A 12,263-nucleotide genomic window follows, 5' to 3' on the forward strand; every position below is an offset into this window, starting at 1 on the left:
GAGGAAGAGATGGAGTAAGGAGAGAAGATGAAGGAGAGGAGAAGCTAGGTGATGAGAGAGAGAAAGAGAGAGGGGGCATGGAGGCACATGTTCACAGGTCTCCACCAGTCAAAGATAGTCTTTATATCTAGGTTGGGTATTGGGTTACGCTTCTGATTGAGCATTACCAAACTTATAAATCCTTTGATTAACATTTAAAAAATTATATAAAAGCAAAAAGGAAAGGGGGGCATGGGACAGGGATTTTCTAGGGAGGGGAAATGGGGAAAGGGGATGGCACCTGAAATGTAAATAAACTATAAAATAAAGTTAATTTAAAAAAATGTTTTTTAAAAGGTGTTGCATGAGTATGTCCGAGAACCATCATAAGAGATAATAATGTAGCAGAACATAGCAACTTTACTCAGTTTCTCCCAGGCAAATTTCAATATTTGAAAGCTTTTCTAGGCATTCCAAAAATTCATATAAAAAAATTAAAGTCTTCTCAACATAAGATTTACTCAAACATCAAAGAGATCTTTGGTTTTGTTTGTTTATTTATTTGGGTTTTGGGTTTTGTTTTACTTTTTTTTTTCTTTTATTGAAAACGAATTCTTGTCTTACAGTATATCCTGACTGTACTTTCCCCTTCTGCTACTACTTCTAGTTCTTTTCCACTTCTCCCCATCAGATCCACTCCCTTTATGTCTCTCATTAAAAATATCCAAATAAAATATAGTAAGATGAAGCAAAACTATCATATTGAATTTGGACATGATAAACGAATAGGGGGGAAAGAGTCCCAAGAACAGGCATTAGGGTCAAATAACCCGCTTGTTCTCATAGTCAGAAGGCCTATAAAAATGCTAAGGCAATAGTTGTAATATATGCTGAGGGACTGGTGTAGATCCGTATAGGCCCTATGCTTGCTGCTTCAGTCTTTGTGGGTTCATATGTTGCTTGCTTAATTGATTCAAAGAGCCTTATTCCCCTGGTGTCCTCCATCCCCCACCCCCTAACTCTTACAGTTTTTCTACTTCCTCTTTTCTTGACCAAGGAGATCCCATGGAAATCCCCAAACAACCCAGGGTTTCCAAGGTAAGTTTGTCTTTTACAAACAGCCAGTAGGGCCCCATTGCCAAAGATAACATCCACATATCTAGTAGAACATGGAAAAGTCAAGGCGGTGCCTACATGGAGTCCTCACCCACATGTTTTAGTGTCTTTGGTGAGAAAACATACACTATAGGCTACCAAAAGAGAAACATGGACACCAGCCCACCCACAAAACCTTTGACCTACAATCTGTCCTGCTTGCATAATTAATGGTGGCACACATCTTGTGGGAGTAACCAACCAATGTCTAATTTGACCCAAAGCCCACTCACTCCACCAGAAGTAAATCACACCTGGTACTGCTTGTGTAACCAAGGACAAGTGATTAGATAGCACAGAGCAAACAGTAAAATGATTCCAAAGGATAGTCAGTTATAATCATAGGTCAGTGCCTCATCAATGAGCTCTTTTAGGGGATTAGAGGTCCTATTAACCCACCAAATAATTGTCTATACCAAAGTCAATATTAGTGATATAAAAGTTCTTTTTAAAGGCAGTGTTAATTCTAAGACAGCATGTATCCAAAGATACATGGTATCTTATGTATCTTTGTATCTGTGTATGCAGATGATGTACTTGCATCCTGAAGGCAATATAAAAAGGAATTTATATTTGTTTTCAAGGTTGACCATTTGGTATTGGATAACCAATTGGTGTGCTCTTCCATGAGGAAGATTTTTTTCCTTCCATTTTCAGCATTCCATGACTGCCTATTATATTTTGTGTAGGGTTGAGGACGGTTGGACTTTCGCCTGACTTTTTATATCAAGAGCATTTATATGGGAGGCTTTGAAGAGAAGACAGAGAATGGAGAAATAAGGTAATTATATTATAATCTCAAAAAAATAAGTGTTTAAAAACAAGAAATGAAGAAACTTATAATTCCAATTGGTTAAGTCTTACAAATTATTAAAAATCTGTTAAAACTCTAAACTTAGTCGGGTTAAATAGATCAGTAAGTATAGATACTACTTGCCAAATAAGCCTGGGTACCTGATTTATATTCCTCAAACTAGTATAAAGGTGAAAGAAGACAACTGATTCCAAAGAATTCTCCTATGATTTCCACACATGCAACATATGTACACATTCTCCTCACAGTAATAAATAAAACGTATTTTAAGATGCCTTCCAAACCACATTTGATAACTATTAACATTTACCATCCTAATCTAAAAATATATATTCTCACCAAGGCATATTTTCAGAATTAACAGAAAATTTTCAAAGTATTGCTATTAAAAACAATTTTATATGAAATTAAGAGAATGTAATTTGTTTAAAAATAAATTATATGTATTCATGTTTTGTCTGTATGCATGCCTGTCCTCCCTGTGCATGCCTGGTGTTACATAGGCCAGAAGAATATTTCAGATACCCTAGTACTAGAGTAACCGACAGCTGTGAACCACTATGCCACTTAATGTGTTTTTCTTGTGATGTTTTCTTTTAGAAACTGAACACAAATATTCATTTTTCTTTATGGGAGAAAAGAAGGCAAGAAAGGAGAGAATGAAGAGAATTATATGTTAATTATACTTTCAGATGGTAAAGGGGGAAGGATCAGGTGTGGGAGGAGATGGGGGAGAAGTACAGAGGGTGAGGAAATTGAACAGAAGTGTATAGCGATGGCAGGGGTGGGGCTGTGGGTAGCTACCAGAAAGTCCCAGATGCCAGGAAAGCAAGAGGCTCTCAGGACCCAACAGGGATGACATTAGCTGAAATACTAACAAAAAAGAGAGAGAGAACCTGTAGAGACCATATCCAGAGGTTAGGCACAGTCCCTGGTTGAAGGATAGGACCACACATCCATCTCAAAAATGTTAACCCAGAATTGTTCCTGTCTAAAGAAAATATAGGGACAAAGAGTGGAGCAGAGACTGAAGAAAAATCCATCTAGAGACTGCCTCAATTGGGGATACATCCCATATGCAGCCACCAAACCCAGACACTATTGTTGATGCCAAGAAATTCTTGCTGACAGGAGATGAAGCCAAGACAAAGTTCTCTGATCAAGGCTCGAAGTTTAATAATTTGCTTTCACATATAAAAGGGAAACCCCACCCCCCAGAGTCTCTTCAGCCCAGGGGCTGGGCAAGGAGATAGCAGTCCAGAAGGTGTCAAGGCTAGCTCAGCAGGCAGTCCATTCTTCTCAGCTCAGGTAGCCAGCTCCAAGGCGCCAAGGCTGGTAATGCAATGCATCTCCTAGGTCCTACTGTTGCTTGGTCTATTGTGGTAAATGACTTTGCAGGCCTGCTCAGGCCTGGGGGAAGGGCACGGAGATGAATATTGTTACTCTCATAGGCATTGTACATGTATAACACATTTAGGAATACAAGGTTTAGATCCAGTCCTTCTTTAACTTTTTTAACAGATTTGAGATGGTTAGCCTGTGAGTTAAGGGCCTATAGCAAATTCATGGCTTGGAGTTTATTGTTAGGGTGTTTTCTATGTGTTATTTAGAAATAGCTGAGTGGAGTTAACAGAGAACAGTCCAGGTTACCTTACATGGATAGTTGGTTTTCAAAACATCAGAAGTCCACAGAATTGATGTTACAAACATTTCTGTATTAATGTTCATTTTGATTAGAGACCTGTCTGCTCCTGACAGCTTCCTGTCTTGGATTCTAAGAAGAAATTGGGCATCTTTGAAGTTACTCCAGTTGTGGTGAGACAGCCACTAGGCAAGAATTGCCTCTTTCCATCTGCAGACAAATTACTGTCCAGAAAAGGACACACTTGCAGAATAGTCGACTGATTATATCTGCCTAGACAGAGTAATCAGCCCTTAATAATTCTGCAGCACTAAGGTCTGTCAGATGATCCTGGGCCAGAAGGCGGAAGAACAGATGCTCCAATGTTTTGTAGTATAGGGATTGTCCAGGTGTTCAGCGGTCTCTATAAATTGGCTAAGTTTTAGAAGCTATGCTTTGTGCTTCCCATAATTTCAGTTAACTCAGCAATTCTTTGTGCTTCCAATAATTTTAGTTAACTTGGCCATTCTGGATTTCTGACGGGGTTGAAAACTTACAGTCTCATAATCCTGGCTATTCACTTTGAGAGAAAAGATCTGAGTGGATGGTCTTCAGCTGACATTCATTCTAAAGCCAAGAAAAAAGCCAGGTTCAGAACTAAGTGTGTTAGTTAGGAGAGATGACAGAGGTTCTGGTTAGTCAACAAAATGATGGACTGGGTATTAGGACTATATTGTACCTCACTGGTACAAATTGGCATAATTATGCTCTAATTGTATTTTGAGAGAAAAGTTTTATTTTAACAGGAAGGGTGATATGTAGGAGGAGCTAAGGTGGGAGGAGTACGGAGAGGAAGAGAAGGAGTAAGGAGAGGAGAAGAAGGAGAGGAGAAGCTAGGTGATGAGAGAGAGAAAGAGGGGGGGACATGGAGGCAGATGTTCACGTGTCTCCACCAGTTAAAGATAGTTGATATATCTAGGTTGGGTATTGGGTTACACTTCTGATTGAGCATTACCAAACTTATAAAGCCTTTGATTAACATTTTAAAAATTGTATAAAAGCAAAAAGGAGAAGGGGGCATGGGATAGGGGTTTTCTAGGGAAGGGAAATGGGGAAAGGGGATGACATCTGAAATGTAAATAAAATATCCAATAAAAAATAAAAAAAAAAAAGAAAATGAATGATATGAAAATAAGCCAGAACATATACTAGCAATAAAAAATGTTTGGGGAAGAAGGAACATGATGTGTTAACTGAAGAAATGAAGGAAAGACTGGTTGATATAGGAGCATGTGCATTCTCGAAAGTTAGGTGAGAGGGATTAAAGTGGAAATCTATATAACTTGAACTTCCTGTAATTCCTAAATAAAATGATATTTTTCAATATTTATATTTCATGTCTCAGACACCTATCTCACTTGCCTTGATTCTTTATTCACTCTGGCCTTTAGTCTGAAAACTGTGAGGATATAGGTTAAGAAGAGAAATAATAACACATGATATGCCTCATTTCTAAAGCTATTTTAGACCTTGGTTTGTTACTGGAAATTTCCAAAAGAAAATATAAATAAAAGTCTGTGTATTCATAGAATCAAATTTCACCAATTAAGATTTATTAAACAGTCACTGTTTGGGCTAATGACATTATTGGTGACACTTATTGTAGTGGGACAGCTAAACCAAAGTCTGTGTCTCAAATCAGTGTTAAGTCCATGTCAGGGTTCAGGGAATTTAAATCCCAAGTACAAAAATGACTTAGATTCCTGTACTTCTGGATTCATACTTCATTCAAGGTCTTCATCATTATAAATGGCCTCTGCCATCTGTCACACTTACATATTACCTTCTGATACAGAAAAAAATCATCCAATGTTTACTGGGATTCCAGGAGAAATCATATATCTCGGCAATGAATAAACAACTTTGATAAAACATCTTCTGGGGACTGTTCTGTATTCTAATGGAAATTATCCATCTACTCAAATATAACATGATGTCTAGTATCTTTTGTTTTGTGTTTTCTATCTTGCTTTATATTCATTATTTATTTTTGCATTCTGCTTGCTATTTTTCTTTCCTCTGACAGAGATATTTCTTTACTGTTTATTTGAGTAAGATATTGAGTGTTGCTTCTATCAACATGTAACATTCCTTTTCTCATTTTCCCATTCCAGTAAGATGAAACATATAGGATATTTTCAGTCCAATCTATCTTCCTCTTTCTGCCCCTTAAAAGGTTTTTATTTCTTCTCACTGCCTGTCTTTCTGTATAACCTTGCATCTGGTCCAGAAACAATGTACTCTCTGAAAAAACTTTATATTAAATCAGTACAACAAACCATGTACAAAATGGAAAGTAAAATGCACAGTAGATAAAACTATAAAACTTTTAGAACATAATATAGAAAGGACACTTTTCTTCCCTGCATACAGGTGGGTATAGTTATTTGACGTTCTTTTTTTCTATATATATTATAGCATCTATCATTGTGGCTGCTGCTGGGTCTACAAACAAAAGAGACACATTGTGACCTAGTAAGAGGAGAAACAAAAGGTATCTCAGACTTCTTGCTGAGTTTACCTATGTGCGGTATCCAATCCCAGAACTCCTATCACACTGTCAATACAATAGATTTCCCTCTAGTCCAAAGGTGCCCATTTAACACTCCCTCCTATTGTTTCTAATTGATGTTTCTACTGTTTTGGTTAAAGGTATAGCCAAAACTCTTCATTTGTCCATTCAGAAATGACAATCAAAACCCAAGGTGTTAAAGCAAAGAAAACATGAGAAAAATAAACTATTATCCTCACTCCAAGGAACTATTCAGTAACAGTTATCTGGACTTAGAATTTCCCCATGCCACAATGCCAGGTATACCCAACTCATTTTAAAAATAAAATCATTAAGCATTTGATTTTGATTTTCTAAAGTTATTATATAAAGAAATACCTTTAAGTCTCAAAGTCATTATACATAGGGTGCAGAGGACACTCTAAAAACCCAGAAACTTAGTGATCAATTGCTCAGACTCATAAATAATCTAAACATTGTCTTATCTATCTTCCCAGACAACAAGGATCCTTTCACCTTATAAGTAAAATTTTACAGAGAAAGTATTTTGGTACCTTTAAGGGGTGGAAATGTACATCTCATTTGCATATATTTTGGAAGGCCCTATTCTATGCAGAAAGTCATTCCTGAATTCTTGGTTTTTTGAAAAAAATACAGAGTTCAATTTTATGAATCAGATCCAAGTTGCTTTGAAGATCAAAAAGATGTAATATATATTTGAATAGAGATCATCTCAACAAAAAAATCTTTAACTTGGATACAATTTCCTTCTTGGCCTTATTTTTCTGGAAAAGTCAATAAAAACAAAGATTTTAAAAATTTCCTCAGCATTACTATTATAATATGCCACATTTAGACGTACGGCTATTTAGATCCTTTGCTTCTGACTGAGAGACCTTTGAACAACAAGCCCTAAATGGGATGTCTCCATCAAATCCATCTCCTCAGGGCTCAGAGAACTCCACTAAAGAGGAGGAGGAGTGTAAGAGCGGAGGGGGGGGGAGGCCCTCTAAATCAACTGAGCAAAGCTCATATGAACTCAGATACCTCGGCAGGATGCACAGGGGCTGCAAGAGGTGGGACTGGGTCTTCTGTGGACGCCATAATATGGATTCCTGAGTGTGTTAACACGTGGGTCTCTGATTTTGTGCCTTTTCTTGGGTTATTTTGTTTCTGTTGGTTTCTTCTATACAATTACAATACAATAATTTTTGTTTTATCATTGTTTCATTTACTTTGTTACATATTTTTTTTCAAAGGAATGAATGAATACTTAGACAACAGAGTAAAGGTTAAAAACTGAACTGTCATTTACACCTGCTGGAAGAGGGAATCATCAGTATTCTACAATGGAGTGACACATGGTATATCAAAATATCAACTGCAGGGAAAAATCATGTTCAGAAGCAGTTGACCAACATATAATGGACTCCAATGGGTGTGTGTGTGTGTGTGTGTGTGTGTGTGTGTATGAATGTGTGTGTTCTCGAGTGTGTGTGTATCTTCCTGTCTGTGAGTGCATGAATGTGTGCTTTTTTGGTGATTTTAATTTTTTTTCTGTTTGGGTTTTTTGTTTGTTGGGTTTTTTAAATTTTTTTATTGGAATTTTATTTACATTTCAGATGTTATCCCCTTTCCCCATTTCCCCCACCCACACTCTGTCCAGGAACTCCATATCCCATCCCCCCTCCTGTTTCTATGAGGATGTGCTCCCAACTATCCCCTACTCCCACCACCCCACCCTCAAATTCCCCCACACATGATGTCCAGCCTTCATGGGACCAAGGATCTCCTCTCACAGCTATGCCCTACAAGGCCATCCTCCCCTACATATACAGCTGGAGCCATGGGTCCCTCCCTGTGTGCTCCCAGGCTTGTGGTTTAGACCCTGGGAGCTCTGGTTGGTTGGTATTGTTGCTCTCCTCATGGGGCTGCAAACTCCTTCAGTCTTCTCTCTAACTCCTCCATTGAGAACCCCTTGATCAGTTCAATGGTTAACTGTGAGCATCTGCATCTGTATATGTCAGGCTCTGGCAGACCTCTAAGGAGACAGCTATATCAGGCTCCTGTCAGCATGCACTTCCTGACATCCACATCAACATCTACCTTTGGTGATTGCACATGGGATGGATACCCAGGTGGAATGGTCTCCAGATGGCCCCTCTTTCAGTTTCTGTCCCATACTTTGTCTCTATATTTGCTCCCTTGAGTATTTTGTTACTCCTTCTAAGAAGGACTGAAGCACCCACATTTGGGCTTCCTTCTTCATGAGCTTCATGTGGTCTGTGAGTTGAATCTTGGGTATTTCAAGCTTCTGGGCTAATATCTAATTATCAGTGAGTGAACACCATGTGTGTTCTTTTGTTGGGTTACCTCACTCAGGATGCTATTTTCTAGTTCCATCCTTTTGCCTGAGTATTTCTCAAATTCATTGTTTTTAATAGCTGTGCAAAAGGTGCCACATTTTCTATATCAGTTCCTCTGTTGAAGGGCATCTGGGTTCTTTCCAGTTTCTGGCTATTATAAATATGGCTGCTATGAACATAGTGGAGCATATGTCCTTGTTATATGTTGGAGCATCTTCTGGGTGTATGCCCAGGAGTGGTATAGCTGGGTCCTCAGGTAATGCTATGTCCAATTTTCTGAGGAACCACCAGACTGATTTCCAGAGTGGTTGCACCATTTTGCAATCGCACCAACAATGGAGGAGTGTTCCTCTTTCTCCATATCCTCGACAGCATCTACTATCACCTGAGTTTTTGATCTTATTCATTCTGTCTGGTGTGAGGTAGAATCTCAGGGTCATTTGCATTTGCATTTCCCTGATGACTAAGGATGTTCAACACTTCTTTAGGTGCTTCTTGGCCATTCAAGTTTCCTCAGTTGAGAATTCTTTGTTTAGCTCTATACCCCGTTTTTTAATAGGGTTATTTTGTTGTCTGGAGTCTAATTTCTTAAGTTCTTTGTATATATTGGATATTAGCCCTCTATTGGATGTAGGATTGGTAATGATCTTTTGCCAATATGTTTGTTGCTGTTTTGTCCTACTGACAGTGTCCTTTACCTTACAGAAGCTTTGCAATTTTATGAAGTCCCATTTGTCAATTCTTGATCTTATAGTATAAGCTATTGGTTTTCTGTTCAGGAACTTTTACCCTGTGCCCAAGTATTCAAGGTTCTTCCCCACCTTCTCTTCTATTAGTTTCAGTGTATCTGGTTTTATGTGGAGGTCCTTTATCCACTTGGACTTGAGCTTTGTACAAGGAGATAAGAATGGATCAATTTGCATTCTTCTATATGTTGTCCTCCTGCTGAACCAGCACCATTTGTTGAAAATACTGTCCTTTTTCCACTGGATGGTTTTAGCTCCTTTGTCAAAGATCAAATGACCGTAGGTTGCCCTGTCCAGCAGGGCAGTGAACAGGGTCCGGGGGACCACCTGAAAGAGAGAATAGGGGAACAGGCTAACGCAAAGATCCATGGCTTGTTTATAGGCTGATCAAACAGTAATTTTAATTTTCTCACACAGGGGTTATATACACATAGAGTCAGGATGTTGGGAAGGGGATGATACAGGACTGTAGGTGTCCTCAGGGGAAGAACAGCTCTCTTCCAGAACAGAGTATCAGCTGGGTGAAGTAGCAGGAAACAGGTCACTATGACTCTGTCTATGACTCACTTGTTCTTATCTAATCTGGTACTTTCCATCAGGACTATCTATCCACAAGGACTATTTGTTCTAGGTAGGTGTTTTCCCACAGAGACCAAGACTTTGTGTTAGCAGGCATGTATGTCTGACTTAGGCCTATGGCTGACTTTAGGCCTTCAGTGTGTAAGCAAGGCTTCTCCCAACAGTAGATGTGTGGGTTCATTTCTGGGTCTTCAACTCTATTCCATTGTACTTTCTGTCTGTTTCTGTACCAATACCATGCAGTTTTTATCACTGTTGCTTTGTAGTACATTTTGAGGTCAAGGATGGTGATTCCTCCAGAAGTTCTTTTATTGTTGAGAATAGTTTTCACTATCCTGGGTTTTTTGTTATCGCAAATGAATCTGAGAATTTCTCTTTCTAACTCTGTGAAGAATTGAGTTGGGTTTTTAATGGGGATTACAATTGAATCTGTAGATTGCTTTTGGCAAGATGGCCATTTTTACTATATTAATCCTACCAATCCATGAGCATAGGAGATCTTTCTATCTTCTGAAATCTTCTTCGATTTCTTTCTTCAGAGATTTGAAGTTCTTGTTATACAGATCTTTCACTTGCTTGGTTAGATTTACTCCAAGATTTTTTATATTATTTGTGACTACTGTGAAGGGTGTCATTTCCCTAATTTCTTTCTCAGCCTGTTTATCTTTTGAGTAGAGGAAGGCTACTGATTTGTTTGAGTTGATTTTATATCCAGGCACTTTGCTGAAGTTGTTTATCAGGTTTAGGAGTTCTCTGGTGGAAGTTTTAGAGTCACTTAAGTATACTACCATATCATCTGCAAATAGTGAAATTTTGACTTCTTCCTTTCCTATTTGTATCCCTTTGACTTCCTTTTGTTGTCTAATTGCTCTAGCTAGGACTTCCAGTACTATATTGAATAGGTAGGGTGAAAGTGGGCAGCCTTGTCTAGTCCCTGATCTTAGTGGGATTGTTTCAAGTTTCTCTCCATTTAGTTTGATGTTGGCTACTGGCTTGCTGTATATTGCTTTTACTATGTTTAGGTATGGGCCTTGAATTCCTGATCTTTCCAAGACTTTTACCATGAAGGGATGTTGAATTTTGTCAAATGCTTTCTCAACATCTAGTGAGATGATTATGTGTTTTTTTTTTTCTTTGAGTTTGTTTATATAGTGGATTACATTGATGAATTTCCAAATATTGAACCATCCCTGCACTCCTGGAATAAAGCCTACTTAATCATGATGGATGATTGTTTTGATGTGTTTGATTTTAATTTTTTTTTGATGTTTGAGTTTTTCGTTGTTGTTTTCTGATTTTGGTTTTGTTTTGGTTTTGGAGGTTTCTCTTGTATTGGTGTTTGTTTGTTTGTTTGTTGAGAAAGTAGGGAGGGGATAGGATTGGGAAGAACTTGAGGAAGGGGAAGAATATGAGCAAAATATATTTACATTTAAAATAGTTTAAGTAATAAAAATTTAAACACCTCTGCTTTCATACTCTCCACGGTCCATGCCATTTCTATGAGCATCAGCTCCATGGAATTCAAAGCTTTTTCATCTCTGATGTCACCCCTTTCAAGCTCTTCAAGCCTCATGTCCCAGCATCTGCATAGTGGCTTACAACCTTCTGTAACTCCAGTTTTAGAGAGTTCAAAACCCTATTATTGTTTCTATGGACACCAGATATGCACACGGTTACATAGACATACATGCAGGAAAAAAACATACAATAAAAAATTAAGCATAAAAAACTCACAAAATGGAAATAATAAGCCAGGCCTGATAGTACACACCTTTAATCTGAGCACCATGGAGGTATAGGTCGGTGGACATTTCTGAGTTCCAAGCTAGCTAAAGCAACACAGGAAGATCTTTTCTCCAATATCAAAAATAAAACATCGCTGGGCAGTGGTGGCGCACACCTTTAATCCCAGCACTTGGGAGGCAGAGACAGGCGGATTTCTGAGTTCGAGGCCAGCCTGGTCTACAGAGTGAGTTCCAGGACATCCAGGACTACACAGAGAAACCCTGTCTCGAAAAACCAAAAAATAAAATAAAATAAAATAAAACATAAGAATAATGAAAATTACAAACTAAGGTGGCTGTGGAGATGTCTGAGTAGGTAAAGTGCTTGTCATGAAATAACAAGAACCTAAGTTCAGATTAATAGCACCCATATAACAGCTGGATGTGGTCATGCCTATCTATAATCCCAGGGATGGCAGGAGGGGTGTGTGTGGAGGGATCAGAGGCAGGTGAGTTACGATAGTTCCCTGTCCAGCCAACCTAACCAAGACTGTGAGATCCAGAGAAATGCAGACTCCTTCTTAAAAAGATAAGACAGAGCAGTTGCAGGAAACAACTGGTATTCACCTCTTTCCTGCACACTCACTCATACATCTATCTTGTACACTTGTGTACACATCACACTCACAAAGGGGGAAGACTAAAGC

Source organism: Arvicanthis niloticus, chromosome X, assembly GCF_011762505.2.
Source record: "Arvicanthis niloticus isolate mArvNil1 chromosome X, mArvNil1.pat.X, whole genome shotgun sequence".
Classification (NCBI taxonomy): domain Eukaryota; kingdom Metazoa; phylum Chordata; class Mammalia; order Rodentia; family Muridae; genus Arvicanthis; species Arvicanthis niloticus.